This window comes from Mya arenaria, chromosome 4, assembly GCF_026914265.1.
Source record: "Mya arenaria isolate MELC-2E11 chromosome 4, ASM2691426v1".
Lineage (NCBI taxonomy): Eukaryota > Metazoa > Mollusca > Bivalvia > Myida > Myidae > Mya > Mya arenaria.
The window spans coordinates 22,808,537-22,832,680 of NC_069125.1; the positions used below are offsets into that span (position 1 = coordinate 22,808,537).

At 36.6% G+C, this 24,144-nt stretch overlaps 1 protein-coding gene across 7 annotated transcripts in view; it reads left to right on the plus strand.

Annotated features, from left to right (window-relative positions):
- Positions 1-263: 263 nt before the first annotated feature.
- LOC128232607 (uncharacterized) overlaps positions 264-24,144 on the plus strand; it is a 31,683-nt gene continuing 7,802 nt past the window's right edge. Inside the window, exon 1 of one of the 7 annotated variants that reach the window (XM_052946272.1) lies at positions 264-382. The gene's annotated coding sequence lies outside the window, so the exon portion shown is untranslated. Of the gene's footprint in view, positions 383-2,706; positions 2,861-7,972; positions 8,215-8,514; positions 8,538-8,604; positions 8,744-9,273; positions 9,489-19,056; positions 19,078-24,144 lie in introns of those variants that run through there. The other 6 variants (XM_052946268.1, XM_052946270.1, XM_052946274.1 and 3 more) reach the window with 6 other exon arrangements.

The following is a 24,144-nucleotide window of genomic DNA, read 5'->3' on the forward strand; positions in this document are numbered from 1 at the left end:
TATAAACTTCGATTTGATTTAACGCCCTTTAAATATATTACCAGAATTGTTGATGTATTACTGGTTAAGGGAGAGAACTCTTATGGCTGACTGGGATGCACACCGGAGAGTATCGAACCCGAAGTTAGAAGCAGGCGGCAAAAGGAAGAAAACTCATGGTATTTTTGGCAATATTAACACCAAAGGTATATATATATATATATATATATATATATATATATATATATATATATATTTCTATGACAGACAGACAGGCAGGCAGGCAGGCAGTCAGGCAGGCAGGCTGGTAGGCAGGCTGCAGGCAGGTAGGCGGCAGGCAGCAGGCAGGCTGGAAGGCAGGCAGGCAGGCGGGCGCTGGTGTACGTCTTCACTTACTCCTGTGGTAAGTTATGTTGTTCATTAGTTTAATATAAGCATTAGTTTGATCAGTGCTTTTTTGACATTTAAAATCAGTTCAACTAACATGGTATTAAACCATAAAAAAGTTGTCAGGTTTTCTTAATATAAAAATAAATCGAGTAACAAAGTTGAAGCTCTTTATTAAAGTGCTGTTGTGGCATGTGTAATGCTTGGTGCGACAGTCATGTGACAAGAATATTTTCAAGGCTAACCTCACGATATATAGACTGCTTGAATGGGACTTTTTACTATCGACATTGCAGTCAGGAGTTCCCTATTTAAGAAATTATATCAATATCGAAATATACGCGATTAGCCGTTTGCACACAGCTTTTAGTCATAACTCATATCTCAAGCCGTTTTGTCGATGCATTCCACTCCAAACTTTCAAACTTCAAACTTTAAGATATAATATTAAACATGCGCAATGTCACTGTTCTTCTACCAAAAGGTCAAAACTATGTTGAATTTTGCATGCAGGTGCATGTAGTATATAATTCAGCAAGTATCAGGTGACAACTGTGCATGAACTAGCATCAGGTGTCAAATGTGCATGAACTAGCATCAGGTGTCAACTGTGCATGAACTAGTATCAGGTGTCAACTGTGCATGAACTAGTATCAGGTGTCAACTGTGCATGAACTAGCAGCAGGTGTCAACTGTGCATGAACTAGCATCAGGTGTCAACTGTGCATGAACTAGCAGCAGGTGTCAACTGTGCATGAACTAGCATCAGGTGTCAACTGTGCATGAACTAGCAGCAGGTGTCAACTGTGCATGAACTAGCATCAGGTGTCAACTGTGCATGAACTAGCATCAGGTGTCAACTGTGCATGAACTAGCATCAGGTGTCAACTGTGCATGAACTAGCAGCAGGTGTCAACTGTGCATGAACTAGCAGCAGGTGTCAACTGTGCATGAACTAGCAGCAGGTGTCAACTGTGCATGAACTAGCATCAGGTGTCAACTGTGCATGAACTAGCAGCAGGTGTCAACTGTGCATGAACTAGCAGCAGGTGTCAACTGTGCATGAACTAGCATCAGGTGTCAACTGTGCATGAACTAGCATCAGGTGTCAACTGTGCATGAACTAGCATCAGGTGTCAACTGCGCATGAACTAGGATCAGGTGTCAACTGCGCATGAACTAGTATCAGGTGTCAATGTGCATGAACTAGCATCAGGTTAATATATTAAGTAATTTATACAAAAACACATCCATGACGCCTATCATACAGCAAAGACTTCACCAGTAAAAATAAATCCCAACATTTAACCGACATTGAAAGTGAAAATAGTGTAACGTATTAGAACGTTATTTGAGTGAAATAAAAGAAAACCCTCAAGACAGTGGAGCCGAAAGGGCGTCATAATTTATGGGAAATATGTATAACACAACTTGGGATCAAGCCTGTTAGCACTTAAAAGTCTCACCATTTGACCACGAATCCGCCACTGGAGGAATTAAAAGTTTATCTTATTAAAATGTATTTTCCGATTATGTTTTAGGATACAGCAATCTGAGATATTATCATATTTTGTGTTGTTGTTGTTTTCAATCTAAATCAATGACGTTGTCAAAATTTCCGTCGAATTTCAGTTTCCTCACAGAATCTGCATTGATCATTTCTGGAACAACAGTTCAGAAAGATGGCTGATTTTATGCTGGCTTTAATGGAAACATATCGATTTCAATTATTCCTGCAATTCATCCTGATCGCCGTCAGCACTGTCTGATTATTATCAGAAACGAAGTATGGTGTACCAGTCAGCTCAAAGCTACAAATAACTGATTTATCTTGTTTCGAGGAGTATCAGATCTAAAGCACAAAACAAGATTTTGTTTGAAAAACGAGGTATGTTAACAATTACAGCATTTTGATACAACTGAACTGTATCCTACACTGCAGATCAATGGATCGGGGTTAGCACCATTTGGTTCACGTGTTTCCCTTATACCTGGGGTTCATTACTCGATTACATATCGATCTTCCATAAGCTATTTATGTAAACAACTTTCATATAATAAACAGAGTTCTATTTTCTTTTATTTGTTGCATTAAGGCGACCATGTGTATCTAGTACAGATACAGCTTCTCTTATCTGCGTTGCTTAAGTGACCAAGGGCAATTTGGCGTCCCCAAAACTACAGTCGCATGATGAATGAATGATTGAATGAATCATGATCTTTCTAACATCTGCGTGTATTCCTCTTTCATTAATATATGAGCAATTCTGCATACCTAGTCGTTTGATTACAAACTCTTAGAAAGCGTTTCTATGATAAACGCAGACGCAGTTTCACTTTCTTACGATCATCGAATTCATTTTGTCTGAATCAGCAAAGGTGTACTTATCTCTACACGAGTGTCAAAACCGTTGAAGGCTTGCAGCCGCCCCCAGAAATATTTCATTTCACTCAGGCGTTCGGACTAATACAAGTGCAAGGATGGATTTTTCAGGTATATTTCTGGAAATATAATGAGTAATTATTGCACCTTAATTCTGGATATATGATTAGTTATTACTGATCTTTCCGTATTCATATCACGGTAATGCGAACACGCGTGTGAGATATTCTTTTGTTCATTAAGTGATAGGATACCTCCTAGATAAGCCAGATAGCTGCGTTTATTTGGCTTTAATTATCACCCATTCATTGTATACCTCATGTGTTTTATCAGTTTCAAAATTAAATAATCAACTTTTTTCTTTTGTCTCAAACAGTTTAAGAAACCTTATAGAACAGAACAGAACAGAAGTTTTATTAGGCCTAAACATTATTATGTTCGTAGCCAAATGCAAACATATACATTCACATTTATAAAAAAGTTTGCTCATTTGAAATGTGTCCATCTTAAAATTACACTTTTGTATAATATAAATACCCCATTACCCATTCAGTTTCGAAAGAAACAAAAAACAAATTATATGCATTTATCTATGGAGAGCGCATGTTTCAATAGTGTTTTATTTTCAGATGAGATTTAACCGAGGTGACCAATCATGTTGTATATTTACATAAATTATATTAATGATCGCGAAAGTTCGTGTGCGAAATGCCAATCTTCAAATTCAGTATAAAATTATATACACATGCATGTATGTACATAAATTCTTTTTGAACTAATTTCCTTGCATACCATATCATATACAATGTTTCGCTGGCTTCATTTATTTAGTTCAGCAGCTGTTTTGAATGTTCCTGTCTGGAATTTCACATAACGCGTGAATTCTTGTCTTTCGCAGCACGATGTGTTTTCAAAGGCACGTGCCATTGCGTGGTTGTATGTTGAATATTTGTAAAAGATGAAGTTGTTGTACACAGTTTGAAACAACATCCACTTAATATACAGCTTTTGACTATTATTTGAGGAACCATAGAAGGTTGTGCATTTGTGTGTGAATTAGGAACCATTTACGAGCTTGATATCATTTTGGTAACGGAATTATCGTCTTCCTCCCAGTTTTTCCTTCTTTTAATATCCTATGTTCCATCTATTTTTTCCTTCCGAATAAGAACCACCTTCCTACTTTTCATCCATTTCCTTTAACTTCTTTCACTCGTTTCCATTTATTTCATTCCCGTTTCCATTTCTTTCTCCTTTCATTTTCGTTTCTACACGTCGTTTATTCCCTTCTCTTTATTTATTCTCCAGCCTTACTCTCCAGCCTTACTCTCCAGCCTTATTCTCCAGCCTTACTCCCGGCCGCTGCTCATACCTGACCATTCTTCATTCACAGGCTCTCTTCCTTTTGTCCCCTTCCGTTATTACCCAATCTCCTTAATTCCCCTGTCTTCCGTTCTTATCCTTTCTCCTTTATTCCCCTGTCTTCCGTTCTTACCCTTTCTTCTTCATTCCTCTGTCTTTTTTTCTTCACAATATCTCCTTCATTCCCCTGTCTTTCGTTCTTACCCTCTTACCCTTTCTTCTTCATTCCGCCGTCTTTCGTTCTTACCCTTTCCTCTTCATTCCCATGTCTTTCGTTCTTCCGTTCTTACCCTTTCTTCTTCATTCCCCGGTCTTTCGTTCTTCACGATATCTCCTTCATTCCCGTGTCTTTCGTGCTTACCCTTTCTTCTCCATTCCCCCGTCTTTCGTTCTTACCATTTCTTCTTCATTCCCATGGCTTTCGTTCTTTCCCTATCTTCTTTATGCCTCTGCCATCCGTTCTTACGCTATCTTCGTCATTCCCCTGTCTTCCGTTCTAACCTTATCTTCGTCATTCCCCTGTCTTTCGTTCTAACCTTATCTTCTTCATTCCCCTATCTTTCGTTCTAACGCTTTCTTCTTCATTCCCATGTCTTTCGTTCTTTCGCTGTCGTCATCATTCACCTGTCTTCCGTTCTTCCGCATTTTCCTACATTCCCCTTTCTACCATTCTTCCCCTATCTCATTAATTCCCATGTCTTTTGTTCATACCCTATCTTCTACATTTCCCTATCGTCCTTCCTTAACCATATCTTCAGTCCGCCATTCCCCTGTCTTCCTTTATTCCTCTAGCTTCCTTTTCACCCCCTTTCTTCATTCGTTTCCAAGACTTCCTTCATTCCTCGGTTTCCCTCAATTCCTTATTAGATTTTCGTCCTGTCATTCCTTTCTTATCCCCTTCATTCATTGGTTCATTGTTCACTAACTCCAATGACGGCAGATCATGTTTTAATATACTCTCAATTCCATCTTTTCGCATAGTAACCACACTCTTATATTAACTTTCTTGACTCGAGAACATGTGTGTAAAATAGAAATATTGAAATATCATGTATTTTTGCTAAATCAGCGACTTTCTTATATGAAACATATTTAAGTACAAAGATAAATCGATGGCTGATTTCTGGTCATATTCCAATTGACCTAAATTCAAGATTGCTTGTTTTGGGCTCACCTGTTTTAAACTAAAATACAAAGAAGTTGAAACAGTTCCTTCTATTTTTAATTCAGCCTGAAGATTTTTACATGATAGCAACAGTTGTTTAAGGAAACATGGTCCTCCCTCCTGATACCGATAATAATTTTTGTTTATCTTTCTTTTGTAAAATTGTTATGGATACTCCCCAGTAGAACTGATAAGCCATTAGGCTTGAGATAAAGGGACGATAAGAAGGCGAGAAATGAGAGAACTGAGTAAAAATAGAGCACCCAGCTGAAGATAGGCGAAGATAGTTTGATACTTAATTGATACTCAATTTAGATGACGTAGTTCATCAGAAATATTAATTTGTGATGGAAGGTTTTTCAAGTATTATGAAAATTGTCATGAAAACACACGGCAATGTAAATTCGTGACAGTGACACGTGCGTTGGTATTTTAATACATGCAGTTGCTATTCATCTTATATTGCAACACTTACTACATCTAATCTCAAAGACTGCTGACAAATTATTAGATCGCAGCTTCAATATTTAAGTTCAAAATTGATGTTTTATGCATTTTTTCTTAAACCGTTAGTAACGGTTTAAGCCATAAAACATTAATTTTCGTACGGAAATATAAGAATCTGTGATCTGATCATTTGTCAGCAATCTTTAACACTGGTTTGCATATATTAACGCAAAATTTTGCTCTTTCCAAGACAAAAAAAAAGAGTTGTAAAAACGGTATATCTGTGAGAGTGCAGCTTTAATAACCCTTAAAATAACTTCCCACTGACCCACTTATACGTATCAGGGAGCAACATGTACAGAAAAAGTAACTACTCAGCAGCTTCTGTTTGTGAGCTTTGTTAAAGAGTGGGATCTAAACGCCGAAATTCAAGTTAAGTTTTGTATTCGTAGTTTGACACTCTAAATCAAAACCTTAACCAACCCCTTCCACTTTGCCTGCACTTATATCAGCATGTTTATTCACATTAATATGAATAGAAACATGATTAATTCAGCTTTCTTTGTACGTATATGGAGTTGGATTAAGTTTAAACTTCTTTCAACAAACTATTTATTTAGCTACCGAGTTGATACTGACGTAGTTCACTGCACCTTGTACATCTTTTTTAAGCACAAACTAATATTTCTACTAATGTTCTACTTATATTTCACAAATAAAACCCAATGGTAACAAGCCAAGTTTAATGGGAGTAACACGAGGGGTGAAAGCAAAAAGGTTCTATCTTCTTCTTTATTTAATGTCACTTAGAACCTTTTCGCATTCACCCCTTGATACACAACACTCGTAAATGGAATGCACCAAACATGTGCTACGATAGTCGAACAAGGTATTGAAAGTGTAATCTTTACTGTATTATATGTTGTTAGCATCGCATTTTTTCTTGTTTTAAGAAATTCAGAATCATGTGAACAAAAGGTTTGCATGTTGTTGTTGTTGTTGTTTTTATCTCAGTGACCAATATTCAAACATCAAACCGCACCGAGTATTTTTATAAATTATGTATATATATATATTATAAAGTTACATATTACGGACTGTGATTTAGTTCTTTATTTTTACTTTAAATTTTACTTTAAAGGCATTAAAAAGGCAATTCTTTAACTTCTACTTTTTTGGTATACATCGTGAATATAATACCACATGTTTCAAAAGTAATTATGACCATATGTGGCTTCTGCGGTCAGTAAGGCCAACGATTGCTTAAAATTAATTGTTTGATAGTTACGGCCATTGAGTTTTAATGCACATCATAACAATTGTGCCATTTCTGTTCATGACCTGGCCTTTAAATAATCATCTGCATAGTCGCTAGAAGATAATTGAAGTTAAAGGCAGCTTTGTTAAAACAATTAAGCCATATTCTTAAAATAAACTTTATGTCGATTACTAGCTTGTATGTACACGTATTTATATGATTTTTTAAATGTGTTTTAGTATTATTGTAATATAAGTTTGTATACATTACTAGTGACATGTAAATGGTATTGCTTTGATACAAATAATCCATACTTTTACGTACATCTTTTGATCAGTTTATCGAGTATGTTGACATTGGTTAAATGACATCTAACTGACGCGCTTTGTATTTATGTCCAAAATACAATATATGATTTTATATATTTTAACATAAGAACACTTTCAAGTAAAATATACACTTGGCCTTTACAAATTGTTGTCATTTGCAAGTCAATTGCATAGAATATCTAATATCAGCTTGTCCATACATGCTATTTCCAGCATTCAGTATATTTAAGAACACCTTATAAAATGCTCTTGAGCGCACAGTGACTCATTGTTCGTAGACTAACACAAACAACATAATTGTTATTAATGCAATGTCCATTAAATGCTTAATATAATTAAATTCTTTGCGGTGCTTTTGCCTGCGGCCTGTCGTTAGTTTTACTTGTGTCAATCAAATATACATGTAATCTCAAAAAATCACAAACATAAGTCAGTTTAAGAAGTGGATGTTTTAATATACGTCAATCTTCAGTAATTTTATCGACAGGTTCGGTTATTTTTAACATTTAAGCCATTGAATATTGTATTTCTTAAAGGCTAACATCTGTGGGAATCTGAGCGTACCATAGTACGAGTAAACTGAGTTTAAACGAATCAAATTTCAATGCATGGTTAAATCAATACCACTAACTAAATAACTTTCGCTTTTCTTTGTTACGGTATTTCATATGCGTGCAATTTTCTTTTCATTAATCAAATTTTAATTTATGTAGTCAGTGGTAGCGTTCATTTAAACAGAGTTTCAAGAAATTAAAAACAAGTTAAATTGCTATATACTCACATACAAATACTTGATGATATATGCTGTATTTGGATATATTTTGTGACTCATCTGTTTACAATCAGTGTTCATTTATCAACGTCGCTCTGTTCAAAATGGCAATGAAACGGTGTCAACAAAAAGGTATATATGAATATATTGCTTTATGTATTTCATAATAACAACATTTTTTCTAGGTGATTCATAAATGTGTAATGTTCGTAAATGTATATATACATGTTTTGTGCATATTTTGTATAATTCACGCACTTCTGAACTTCTGAGAATTGACTATGACAGAATTTCTGAATTCTTAGAACATTTTTTATGATGACTTGTACAGAAAAGAACAGCATGTTTGATAGTTATATGCATCTATAGTATATATATATAAAACATGCCATATGCTACAGTTCTTAATCTTATGTTGTTAATCTAGACTAAGCATATTCTTGGGAAACACACAGGTATATATAACATAGGTGTATGATTATGATGCTATCTATACATAGGATATAGAATATTAAGTCTGTTGGAATACTTCTGTATGATTAGTTTCTGGTGCTAATTATCTGGCTGTGTCACGGTCTTCAGAAAGAAGTGTTGTCCTATATTTTGAGGATACCCCAAAAAACACACTCGGATAACTTGCTAAGATACGGATAGTTTTATGGTTCGTATAGTTTTACATTACGTGACATTTATTTCAAATATTCAATGGAACTATTGGCTTTTGCAGTAAAAGACGACATTTTATTAGACACCAATTGCTTTCACGTGCTGACAAATGGTACAGGCAGCAATGTTATCATGTGGTCGTGTAGTATTTGAGTTGTATGAAATGCTAGAAACGTTTATAGTCTTGATTATTGTTCCAATTATCCTTGTTATTGACAGCGATTTTTTAAGAAAAAAAAGGAAACACAATCCATGATAAAGTAGAATGGGTGACACTATAAACGTATCTAAGATTTAGTGTATTCTTAGTAGATAACAATTTATTGATATGTAGTACCTCCACAACTGCCACAATATGTTAAACCAAAAAAGTATTCGTAATAACATTATCGAAAAGACAAAACAGGTATATCATAAATGCAACTTATACAACACTTATTCTTAAAGCAAACATAACTAATAAACACACACTAAAGTATGCTTGGCCTTCTCATGCAGTGAGCCTCAACAACTAATGATTGTACATTGTATTTTCTCCAGCTTCTAGCTAGCATTCAGCTAGCATCGATCTTTGGGTTCATACAGAGTATTGACTACATCAACCAGGGGGAATTGCAATCAGCATACTTCCTCGGAAGGATTTAAGTGTTATCTTTGGAACAGATATTGTGTGTAATTGTATTACGGGATAACTACACTTCCAGTGAATTGCTCTGTGGATTATTTCAAGGTTGCTCGAAGTAAGTAACGCAAATATTAACTGAAAATGGGTTGTATGTACGTCGTGTTTTCTTAGTTAAGAGCTTATAACACACGTAATTTGACGAAAGCAATAGAACATACATAGATGACAGGTCTAGAAAATGTAGAGTATGCTCAACACCACTGTATATCGAAATCATAACATTGACAATATATAACACAGGTCCATATTTTGGACAGCGTTTCCAGTAGTTATATTTTGAAAATAGCTAGGCATATGCAAAGAGTGAAAAGTTAGAAAACACAAGAACCTTTAAACTGAATACTTGTTGCATTGTTCTTTAAAATGGTTACACATAGATAAACTGCATACTCCAAAAAATGTTGCCCGGGCAAAGTTTCCCCTCAAAAGTACTTTTGTATACACAACCGTTGTTTGTTTACATACAGATTAATGACAAACATGGCGTCGACATTATATATTGTGTTATGTCTAAGGTATTCAGATCCATGACAAACATGGCGTCGACATTCAGATCCATGGCAAACATGGCGTCGACATCTACGTAAGTGTGCTTTAAAGTACAGTATTGTGTTATGTCTAAGGCATACAGATCCATGACAAACATGGCGTCGACATCAACGTTAGTGTGCTTTAATGCACAGTATTGTGTTATGACTAAGGCATACAGATCCATGACAACATGGCGTCGACATCTACGTTGGTGTGCTTTAATGTACAGTATTGTGTTATGACTAAGGCATACAGATCCATGACAACATGGCGTCGTCATCTACGTTAGTGTGCTTTAATGTGCAGTATTGTGTTATGACTAAGGCATACAGATCCATGACAACATGGCGTCGACATCTACGTTGGTGTGCTTTAATGTACAGTATTGTTTTATGACTAAGGCATACAGATCCATGACAACATGGCGTCGACATCTACGTAAGTGTGCTTTAAAGTACAGTATGGTGTTATGACTAAGGCATACAGATCCATGACAAACATGGCGTCGACATCTACGTTAGTGTGCTTTAATGTACAGTATTGTGTTATGACTCAGGCATACAGATCCATGACAAACATGGCGTCGACATCTACGTTAGTGTGCTTTAAAGTACAGTATTGTGTTATGACTAAGGCATACAGATCCATGACAACATGGCGTCGACATCTACGTAAGTGTGCTTTAAAGTACAGTATTGTGTTATGACTAAGGCATACAGATCCATGACAAACATGGCGTCGACATCTACGTTAGTGTGCTTTAATGTACAGTATTGTGTTATGACTAAGGCATACAGATCCATGACAAACATGGCGTCGACATCTACGTTAGTGTGCTTTAATGTACAATATTGTGTTATGACTAAGGCATACAGATCCATGACAAACATGGCGTCGACATCTACGTTAGTGTGCTTTAATGTACAGTATTGTGTTATGACTAATGCATACAGATCCATGACAAACATGGCGTCGACATTTACGTTAGTGTGCTTTAAAGTACAGTATTGTGTTATGTCTAAGGCATACAGATCCATGACAAACATGGCGTCGACATCAACGTTAGTGTGCTTTAATGTACAGTATTGTGTTATGACTAAGGCATACAGATCCATGACAAACATGGCGTCGACATCAACGTTAGTGTGCTTTAAAGTACAGTATTGTGTTATGACTAAGGCATACAGATCCATGACAAACATGGCGTCGACATCTACGTAAGTGTGCTTTAATGTACAGTATTGTGTTATAACTAATGCATACAGATCCATGACAAACATGGCGTCGACATCTACGTAAGTGTGCTTTAATGCACAGTATGGTGTTATGACTAAGGCATACAGATCCATGACAAACATGGCGTCGACATCTACGTTAGTGTGCTTTAATGCACAGTATTGTGTTATGACTAAGGCACACAGATCCATGACAAACATGGCGTCGACATCTACGTAAGTGTGCTTTAATGCACAGTATGGTGTTATGACTAAGGCATACAGATCCATGACAAACATGGCGTCGACATCTACGTTAGTGTGCTTTAATGTACAGTACTGTGTTATGACTAAGGCATACAGATCCATGACAAACATGGCGTCGACATCTACGTAAGTGTGCTTTAATGTACAGTATTGTGTTATGACTAAGGACATAACACATTAATTTTCGAACGGAAATATGAAATTATGCGATCTGATCTTTTGTCAGGAGTCTTTTATCACTGGTTTGCAGATATTTACGCAACAGTTTTCTCATTCCAAGACAAAAAAATAAAAGAAAGTTGTAAAAGCGGTAAATCTGTGAGAATGCAGCTTTAATGTTTCACATACACATACTAGTTATATGTCTTATATATGCATGCATGCGTAAATACAGGAAAACTATTTACATAATTCATTTGTTGGTATTTCGTGACATTACATTCGTATATAAAGGTTTCCCGTCAGATGTGATGATGATTTGGATGTCTGCAGTTTTTACTTGTTGGATTTGTCAATTAAACATTGCTATGAGATGTTATTGCTGAACATTGTGTACCAATTCCCAATAAGTTCCGCATGATTCCTATTAGGCAGTACGGTCGTAAGACGTTGTTGTAATAGACCTGCCAAAAAGACAGTTAATTCATTCAACCTTTTGTCAGCAACCCTGGCACAATTCAGCCTCTCCGTGGATAACAAACCGATTATTTGATGCGGAAATGAAATTGATTTTAAGTGTAAATACAGTTTTTTAAGTAAACTATCGTAATTTAGTCCAGACGATGAGTGTTTTGGAATCTTTTTATCTTCTTGTGAATTTATACCACGTGAGTCACTTTTATAGGGATTATAATCTTACTACTGAGTAAATTCAACATGTTTACGTGGTGAATTTTGCATGTTGAAGGGTAAGTGGGGAAAAATATAGTATCGATAATATAAAGTTATTGTTCGTCGATGAATTCTAGAATTCAATGCATTATTAGACGCGGTATGAAGGCCGTGTCTGTAGGGATATATATTTACATTTTCCGATGGACAAGGGTCTATGGATCACTTTTTAGAATGTGAATTCTTATCAATTACATAAAATATGTTTTTAAAGATATGATAGCTAGACGAAAGACAACCAATTTATTCTCAGACTGGTCGCTGGTCAGACGCAGTGGTTATTTCCCTTTTCAAGTGACAAAACAATGCAATAAACATTAAACATGTTTTAGATAAAATAACAATGATAATAATGGGTAAGGTGGAATATACAAGAAAAAAAGAAGAAAAAAAATGAAAGATGGAGAATGAGACTGTAAAATTATGTAATCTAAACAAGGACCACTGGCATAAAATATTATCTAAACAAAGACAAAAAAATACAGAATAAAAATAATCTTAACCAAATTTATTTGTACTCTTCATAAGTGTTAAGATTATGAAAATCCAACATATTCATGCGCATACAAGTCGTAAATTTTAACGGTACATGTCTCGGGCATAGCGCAATGCTCATATTATTTAAATAGGTAAACCTAAGATATAGACCGTACGTGTATGAAACGATTTCCACAACTACTGAATTGTCTCGCAGATATTTGAATAACATGTTTCTGACAACATGGCCCTGCCTTGATTCAAAATGTTTTACCGTTGTATATCTAATTTCACTCATGAGTATTTCCATCACGTATTAGAACGTTTAAACTTATGTTTGCCTTCATTCAAATTATTATATTTTTAATATATATATATGCACACTTGAACCTATCCAGACGCGTCTTTTATGTCTTCCATTTAATTCGTCTCATATAATGGCTCTTTCTGGCAATAAACATGTTATGCTGCCTGGAATTTACGCTATATCAGGGGTTAATGGAAAACCTTACCGCACCATCAGGGGTTAATGGAAAACCTTACCGCACCATCAGGGTTGTAATGATGGAAATCCTTACCGCACCATCTGGGGTGTAATCATGGAAATCCTTACAGTACCATCAGGCGTGTAATAATGGAAATCCTTATCGCACCATCTGGGGTGTAATCATGGAAAACCTTACAGCACCATCAGTGTTGTAATCATGGAAATCCTTACTGCACCATCTGGGGTGTAATCATGGAAAACCTTACCGCACCATCAGGGCTGTAATGATGGAAATCCTTACCGCACCATCTGGGGTGTTATCATGGAAATCCTTACCGCACCATCAGGCGTGTAATAATGGAAATCCTTACCGCACCATCTGGGGTGTAATAATGGAAAACCTTACCGCACCATCAGGGTTGTAATCATGGAAAACTTTACCGTACCATCAGGGTTGTAATAATGGAAATCCTTGACGCACCATCTGGGATGTCATCATGGAAAACCTTATCGTACCATCAGGGTTGTAATCATGGAAATCCTTAACGCACCATCTGGGATGTAATCATGAAAATCCTTACCGCACTATCAGGGGTGTAATCACGGAAATCCTTACTGCACTATCAGGGGTGTAATCACGGAAATCCTTACTGCACCATCTGGGGTGTAATCATGGAAAACCTTACCGCACCATCTGGGATGTAATCATGGAAATCCTTACCGCACCATCTGGGGTGTAATCATGGAAATCCTTACTGCACCATCTGGGGTGTAATCATGGAAATCCTTAAATCACCATCTGGGGTGTAATAATGGAAATCCTTACCGCACCATCTGGGGTGTAATCATGGAAATCCTTAACGGACTCTCGAAGCAATAATGAGATTGTTCGTCTATGAATGTTCTTGGATTTGTATACATCATGCATATTTCACATTAAACGTCAAGGCAATGGGTACATATACTCGTTTATTTACCATAAACTATGTCTTGATATGGAAAAGGGATTTTTTACTATAATATTGAATACCTTTATGTAGTTTTAAGAAACTTTGTAATGGGGGAGGGGGCTTATTGTTTGTTTTTAACGTTCTACAGAAAATAGAAGGGTTTAAACTGTAAAATGAGGGCGTATTCGTTATGGTTCGACTATTATCTTTGTCCAATTTCATTTCTTAAGAAAAGGAAACTTTTCCAGTGATTTCGTTCTTCAAAGTACAGTCTGCGACCAAGCATTCTACGGAACATAAAGAGGAGAACATTTAAATTATACTCACTGTTCATTGTTTAACATACACGTACAAACACGTAATAAATGCAGATTTAGTCCATGTGTTTAGTTATTGTGCAACATTCACACAAGAAGACATATTCTTCGTTTTCTTATGATATATTTAAGTTTTGCTTGTGAGATGTATACGAGTTCCACGTTATCACCTACCAGAGACAATCTAGAAACATAATGCATCTACATAGATGCACCCAGGCGCCATTTACATCCCGGATCCAACTGTGCCTATACTCAACAAGACGAATTCCGAAGCAAGACATCAAAGACGCGGCTGAATATGTTTAAGTGTGAATATATATTTTTCAGCATAATTCGAATAAGGATAAACATGCAGCAAGTAGTAATTTCGAAGTAAATGTCTGCGGGGCAATTTAAGGAGGTATCTGGAGAACATTCTACACACGTAAGGGAGATATCTAGGTGCGTTAACGCCTTGTTTGAGTTTTTAACAGGTCCTTTTTTGCCGTGGCCGGTGTAACGTTGTAAAGTGACCCCCATAGAATAATGACCCCCCGGTCATTATTTTATATAAAATAATGACCATTTTCTATAAAATACTGACTCCCCTTATAAAATAATGACCCCCCGATTTTATCTGTAAAATATTGACCCCCCCCCCCCCCACTTAGCCTGTTACTAACATATCTATATCAATTCAAGTCACTGTCGTGTTTCTATGGCTTTTATATTTGTTGTTGTTGTTTTTGCTTCTGGAGCCGCTGCATGTTACTGCTGCAGAAGCTGCTGTGTCTACATCTATTGAAATGAAATATAAAATTGCTTCCATTTGAATTTCATTTAAATTATCATCAATGTAATACAATATACATAAGTCGCTTTAACGTAGCTGTATATGATTCAACTTCAAAGACAACATTGTTCTACTTCATCTGACGTTAGATAGCCTTTGTTCATACCGTGGAGGCATTGCTTAAAACGAATGTGTTAAAAATGCAAGGCTTTGAGGAGCTATTTAAGCAGTCACTGTTCGTGCCATGACTTACATCAAAGTCCATGATGTCACTGAGCGGTGTTTTTTATGTTTTATGCAGACTGCATCATTTCTAAAAATAGTTCCTTTGATTTACCTCAGAAAAGCCGCTCGTTCAACATCAAAGAAAACGACAGCGACACCGAAAGCAGTTCTACGTAAACGCGTGTATATATAAAGGTCTGTGGTAAGCAGTCAGTCCAACCTTGCAGCATGGACGAGAAAGATTACACAGATGTTGTAGAGTTTGTAAAAAATGGGAAGTATCCCGTTTCTGTAAAAGACAAGAACAAAAAGAGGAATTTTCGTAGAAAGTGCAAACCTTTTATTTTTGATGACGGGTTGTATTATAAGAAAACCAGCTCATCAAAACGTTTGCAAGTTGTTAAGAAAGGGAAGACAGATGACATCATTCAGAGCATGCATGCATCAGATCACGGAGGACATTTGGGAGTTTCAAAAACGTAAGTTTGATATAATGATTTCATTATCATGACCAAAAAGGAACTTGTGATTCCTGTGAGCCTGTGTTAGATATGACATTTAAGATTATTTAAATTAGTACGAAAGCTGAATAACAAAAGCGTCAAAACGTGACTGAACTCGTAATAACGAGATAAATATCTCGTAAAAACGACTAAGTATCTCGTTATAACGAGACAACTATCTTGTTATTAGACTTGTACGGATTATGACGGACACGGACACTGAGAGCGAACAACCGACAGGCAGGGGATACTCTCAAAGTTATTTCATGCTTTAAAACAGTCATGTATGTATAAATAAGGCGTATCAGATGAGTCGTTTTACAAACTAACATTAAGCTCTAGATCTTTGTATCAGTTATGATTAATTTTCGATTATAATAACTGTAAATATATTGTGAGAACAGTCCGAACGCAATATTTTGGTTTTCGCTGACAAAACCATTATACTGAAAAAGGTAAAGAATATATAACGGTACTTGATTTTAAAGTTTATAATATAGGTGAACAGGTCTTTGGATCATTCCATTATTAGATAAAACTGAAATAAAGTGTTTTGTCTATATATTGTCCGCTTTTCATGCCAATAGTAAATGATACTGGTTTATTTTGATATGCAGTGTGCAATATTAAAGTATAGTCCGTTTAAAAAAGCTGATTATGAGATACGAGTTTATTGTCAATAAATAGGGGTGTAATGATCGGATGACTCCAGGTAAATGTTATTGTTTTGATAAGTATTTTATTTACTTGATGCATTAGCATATTCACTTTAATTTAATTGTCCTCTAAAATGCTCTGTACTTAATGAAATTACAGATATTAATTTCTCATATAGAGTCGCTGGCCCAGTGGTATCGTTCAGATCTATGACGATAGCGGTTGTGGGTTCGAACCTCAAGTGAGGAAGTTTTTTTTATGCCCCCCCCCCCCCACAAAGTGGGAGGCATATAGTGATTGCACTGTCTGTCCGTTCGTCCGTTCGTTCGTTCGTCCGTCCGTCCGTCCGTCCCGTTTCGTGTCTTCGTCATAACTTCTTAACTGTTGAATGGATTCGAATCAAACTTCACAGAATTGTAAAGCACCATGAGAAGGTGTGTCGCGTCCAACTCTCAGTTCCCCAGGTCCAAGGTCAAGGTCACACTTAAAGGTCAAAGTTCAAATCTTTCGTGTCTTGGCCATAACTTCTTTACTATTGAATGGATTTGAATCAAACTTCACAGAATTGTAAAGCACCATGAGACGGTGTGTCGCATCCAACTCTCGGGTCCCCCAGGTCCAAGGTCAAGGTCACACTTAAAGGTCAAAGTTCAATTTTTTCGTGTCTCAGCCATAACTTCTTTACTATTGAATGGATTTGAATCAAACTTCACAGAATTGCAAATTTTGAGTTCAAACATTTCAAGGTCAAGGTCATCCTTCAAGGTCAAAGGTCAAATTAAGGTCAATGTGCTAGGGGGGCATTTGTCTCTTACAGTGACAGCTCTTGTTATTTCATTTTTGGAAAGAATTACATAGTTTGTATTTAGTAATGTTATGTAAAAATCTAAATCACGAGAACCTCACTTATCTCGATTTTGCATGTATAATTCAAATAAGGTCCGAGTACACATAATAAGTAGACAGTATCCTCCAAGTAAACTATAAGAATGCCAGGAAAGTATTTGAATTCCGCCGAAAAGGAAAAGGTTGTATCTGTGCACTTATGAGGATCGAACCCATGATCATAACATGTGTAGTGTTCCGCATTCTTCCATTATACCACTACGCCACAGTCATTGAAAGTTGCTTATGTAAACTCAAAACTAATTCTAATAATTCTATCGTCATTTAGAACATTTAGAACAACATGTATTGGATTTCAACTTGTCTCAGGTGCATCCATGGCTAGCTTTATTTTTAGTAATGATACTACAGTGAAACTTGTAATAGGTGACTTTCCGTGAGACCTTAACAAAAAGGTCACGTATGACTGGGAGTCTTTTAATTCAGGTCCACTAACGTCAAGTGTTTCAATTTATTATTTGTTCTTGTAAATCCTGATGCCTGTCTTTTTCTTGGATTATGGTATTTAAATTGATATAAGATATTCCCTATTTAGAATATGTATACGTATTTGCATTATTATTTGTCTAATTCCTTTTTACTTGTTTTGCAAGCCATTTTGTCTGCCGTGATATCATATTACTGCACATCGGTTGAGTTTTCAAATCCCGCGTTTATTCATCGGGTAATGGATAGGTTTATATGAGATTATATTTCCATCATATTTTATTATTGTTTGGTAATACTAAAAGGAGCAGGGATTTTGAAATTTCGAAATTTTAATTAGGTTGGTAGCTCCAATTCGATTTTCTCACAAGAAAAGTTGTTCGTACGGATTATATAAAATGAACTCGTGCATCCACAGATCGTCCAATTTTGGACATATTAGAAGTTATGGTTAAATTGACTTAACTCAGATAATAAAAGAGAAAAATAAACATTTTTGCCATAGCACACAGTAAAGTTAACACGCTGGTAAGAAATCCAAGATCCGAAGCGCTATATGTTAATGACTGAAAAATGCATGAAATTCGTTTAATTAAGCCATATTATCATCACGGGGTGCAAACATTACGGTCGTTTGTGGCGTCAGACAGGGAGTCTTTTAATTCAGTCAGTGACTTTATATAGATTTTTTTACGTCAGGCGGTCGTAAACAGGGTCGTATACGGCAGGAAGTTGTCTAAATCAGTGAGTCGCTAAGGCAAGGTTGACTGTATTTTGGTAACTTATCTGGACTAATAGTTATGTTTGCTTTGTTTCAGATGGGAAAAGATTTCGACTAGGTTTTACTGGAAAGGATGTTTCGAAGATGTACACACGTTTATACAGAACTGCGACAACTGTCAAAGAAAGGTGAACCTGAAGAAAGCAAAGAAGCCACTGCGACCTATCACAGTTCCCGCCGAGGCTTTCAAGCAAGTGGGCATGGACCTTATAGGTCCTCTAGAAACCTCTTATCAGGGTAAGTTTTGTCTGTCGGTTTGTTGGGCTGCTTTGGTAGACCCTGGTGACTTTGACTCGTAGACAATATATGTCGGGGCATTGTGGTGCCGCATAGCGGTGTTGCTGCATAAAGATGGTCAAACAAAATTATGCGGCGATTTTCAACGCATGCAGAGGGCATGTTTAGGCGGCAGAAAGGCCCCCTTTCGCCGCATAAAGAAACCCATTAAAACATAAACGATAATTACTAGTTACTTCTATGAAGTTTCAACCAGACCAGGATCTAGTTTTATGTACTCACTCTCTCTTCCTCTGAAAAAGTCTTAAGTTCCGAAGGTCATTCCATCTTAAGTGGGGGCATATTTTATTCACTATACATTATATAGGGAAAAAAATTGTGAACGCAACTTCTCCTACACCGCTTGGTGGATTTTGTTCAAACTTTCACAGATGATCAACCTTAATGTGTAGATGATCGTAAAGACAGGAATTTTGGCTGTGATTGGTTTTAGCAAAATTATGGCCTTTTGATGTTTTATTCACTATACATTATATATGGAAAAAAATTTGTGAACGCAACTCCTCCTACACCGCTTGGGGGATTTTGTTCAAACTTTCACAGATGATCAACCTTAATATGTTGATGATCGTACAGACAGGAATTTTTGCTGCGTTTAGTCTTAGCAGAATTATGGCCCTTTGTTGTTTTATTCACTATACATTATATAAGGAAATATTTGTGAAGTAATAATTTTGGTATTAATATACTTATTAATTTCATATTTGAACACAACAAAGCTTTGAACTGGACCTTCAAAAAATTAATATGAAGATAACCTTGGCCTCTGAATGACCTTGACCTTCAAATTTAAAGCCTCATAAGGCCTTTGTGTTTGGAGTGGCTGCCACTATTTTTGTGACTAAAGTATACTAAAGAAATTATATATTTTTCAAGTTAAATTATATAAGAAATAACTGTTTTCTTAAAGCTTTTTAACAGATTTGTATATCCAATAAGCATTATAAGGAAAACAAAATATTTTATTACCTCCCTTAATTCTTTTTACTATATGTTTACATGTAGGATAATTAAAAGTGAGTGTTTCTTTACGTTTTATTGTTGACATTCCCTATTTAGACAAATGTTAAACCCATTTTTAACATAAAAATAAAAGCCTTATGGGACTTTAAAGTTTGAAATTTCCCAAAAGTGACTAAAACTTTGCTATTTATTTATTAGTTTTCTTCATGCTTGAGCACAACAACCTTTTTAAGACAAACTTAATATGCGCTAAAGATCAAATGATATAACATGTTACTAAGCATCATGTAGGGGTGCACCAGTGTCCTATGGACACATATCTAGTTGTTTTATGCGTGGCATGTCGCCGCATAAAGGTGGTCACCCTCTATATGCGTTGAAAATCACCGCATAAACGAGTCCGACCACCTTTATGCGGCAACACCGCTATGCGGCACCACAGGGCATAATAATGTTATGACCCCCGTAATAATACTATGACTGGGGGTCATAATACTATGACCGGGGGTCATAATACTATGACCGGGGGTCATAATACTGTGACCGGGGGTCATAATACTATGACCGGGGGGTCATAATACTGTGACCGGGGGTCATAATATTACGACTCCTCCACACATAGGAAAATGAGTCTCACACAAACCACTATATGAGGGTTATTTTCTGTGTGAGGCAGAGTCATAATATTGTGCCCCCGGTCATAAACTGTGACTGGGGGTCATAATTTTACATCTCCCCTACACATAGAAAACGCCCTTCACATAGTACCAACGGTTGCACTGCTCATTTTTAGTCACTATTATGCATAAAAGTAATGATGCGACTCATATTTCTATAAGGATCAGTTTGCTAAGTTACAATATACTTATATTGATAAAATCACCATGTCCAGTCTTCACGTGGTTTGACGGTGAAGTTAATGCTAAATGATGGTGGAAAACAACCTACTGGGTATTTCACCTCTGTACCACCGTACTCATTTGAAACGTTGTAATACATTGTAGTCAGTTTAACTTGAGATTTTTAGTTACTGGAGCGGTAGAGACGTATCGGTAATGCACCTGTTGAGTGGTGGTAAACTGAAATAGATTTTACGCAGTTTACGATTAGTTACAAGCAAAGCGACCGCCCATGTGAAACAGGGCCATGTGCGAAAGCAACTGCATTTCTTTTTAAGCACTGTAAATATATGTCGTATTTTTACGGGAAAACCATAGTTTATTAAATTAAATTTTGATAGTTCTGTATTTTTACGGGAAAACCATAGTTTATTAAATTAAATTTTGATAGTTCTGTAACTTAAACGCCGTCGACGGTTGCCAGCTGATATGTCAATGTACCAGCTGTTTATGACCTGTCAGTCAAATATGATCAGGCTTATTAGTCCCCTACGAGGACTATAGGAATGCCCTCCGTCAGTCTGTCCGTCCGTCCGTCTGTCCGTCCGTCCGTCCGAAAATCTGGATCCCGCGATATCTTCAAAATACTTAAAAAAAATTCATGAAACTTGGAATAGTGATAAAGGGCAATATGGAGATTATGCACGTCTTTTTATTTATTTATTTTTTTCGTTTTTGCGTCCGTCTGTCTGTCTGCTTTAAAAAACATTCAACACATCTTTAACCTAACTGGATTCCACTATATCTCCAAAAGTACATTGAATTTTTTTATGGAACTCCCCTACCGGTGTAACCGAGATAGGATTGCCCTCCGTCCGTCTGTCCCGTCTGTCCGTCCGTCCAAATTTTGTTTCCGGGCTATTTCTTGAAGACTATTGGCCAGATTTCAATTATTTTTTTTAAGAGTTATAGCATTTGACTAGCAATTTGCAATTTTCAAGCGAAATGAATGGGGGATTTTTTTCTTAAAGTAGTTTGTATAGAACATATCAACTGTAAACTTGAGAAAGATATTATTAAGAAACAGAGTAGTGCTTTTTTATTTTCCTTCCATTTTTGTCGAGCCCACCTTCGGTGAACTCGACCCTTAGTCGCCAGGTTTTGATGTTCGCTATATGTGCGTGCATGTGTCCGTCCTGATTTTTACGGACCATAACTCCAATTTGAATGAAAATGGAGGAATTTCTGTAAAAACTTCACACAAGTGATCACCTCCATGAGTTCTAGTTCTGCGCGCATGAACTGGGTTTATGGGTCAAAGGTAAAGGTCTTCTTAGAGATCACTGATAAATGCTTGTGCAGGGCATATCTGGTAACTGCATGAAGAGATTTTTTTTACTATAACTTCACACAAATGTTAACTACCATGAGATCTAGTGTCGCACGCATCAACCAGGTCTCCAGTTAAAGGTAAAGATAACAGAGGTCATTAGAAGTGCTTTTCTAGAGGATATCCTATATGCATGAGGGAATTTTTATGCAACATCTTAAAACTGCGATGCTGGCCCGTAGACATGCAGAATGAAATTCTAGTTTCTATGCAAACTCAAACTTGAAAAGAAACATCTATCGGCTGGGGATATACTAGTATTGTCTTTGACAATGCATCGTTGATTAAAATAAGTATTGTAAAATGCTTACATTTATACATTTCAGGAAACAAGTACATTGTCGTTATAACAGAATATTTGACAAAATGGGTAGAGGCAGAAGGGATTCCAGACAAGTCATCTGAAACTGTACTATCAGTATTCACAAAGTTTGTCACGACACATGGTTGCCCCAGCGTATTAATAACGGATCAGGGGAGAGAATTCTGCAACGACTTGAATGAAAAGTTTTGCAAGCAGTTTGGGATAGAACATAGAATTGCATCAGCATATCACCCACAAACAGGAGGACATACTGAAAGATTTAACAGGACTTTGTGCGATATGCTTGTGCACAGTGTAGATTTGTCGCAGAAAAATTGGGACATTAAGTTACCATACGTACTGTTTGCCTATAGAACGTCTAAACATGAGTCGACGAAACAAACACCATTCTATCTTGTGTTTGGAAGGCACGCACGCTTACCAATAGAACTAGACTTAGCAATGCAATCGGATGATAACCAAGACTCTGAATTGTCACTAAAGGAAAGAATAGACTCGTTCATTAAACTGTCGTGCAACAGAAAAGAAGCATCGTCCAATATTAAAACGGCACAATCGAAGCAGAAGAAATATTACGATTCTTCACTACCTAAAGACGATACAGCAGGTTTTGAAGTCGGCGACCAAGTCCTTCTTCATAACACCAGAAAATTGACGAGAAAAGGAGGGAAATTGGGTCTAAAATGGAAAGGACCATTCAAAATAACAAAAGTAACTGGAAAAGGCACTTATTTCCTAGAAGGAATGAAAACAAGTGTAAGTGGGAACAGACTGAATCGCTATAGGCAGAGTAATGACGATGCTGCTACAGATAACACAGAAAAGCGACCAACTGAAGGTCCAAAAGATGACCACAGTCTAATAAACAAAGAAACAGGAACCCAAGCAAACGAGAAAGCGTTTGAAAGACCTGCAAAAAGAAACGATAAATCTGACGACTGCAATCTCCCTCCAAAAAAGAGAAGAGTATCGCGAGAAGATGTTGCAACACAACCTACCAATTCTACAGAATCTACTAATCAAGAACCCCAACCATTTCAATTCAGACCATCTAATCAAGAATGGCAGGAACAAATCTCGAGTGTATTTAAGTCGGCAGTCAAAAACACGTATGCATCCGGTCCAGACAAATATATACGACGAGACGCCAAACCTACTAAAACTGTAAACATGCGTGGGGATGGCAATTGTTTGTTTAGAACATTCAGTTATTTAGTTTTTGGCGTACAAACACACCATAGCTTGATAAGGCAAGCGATTGTTGACTTCATGAAAGAAAACGAAACTCTAATGAAAGGCATTACACGTGATTCGGTTTCCAGATATCTAGACACGTCAATGATGGCCTCCGAAAACACTTGGGGAACAGAAGTGGAGATATTTGCTTTTGCAACTCTCACCAGAAGCGTTGTGTATGTTTATTCACAGTATGGCAGTAAGGAACAGTGGCGTTGGTTAGAATACAAACCGTTAGGCCTCATTGGTGGTAA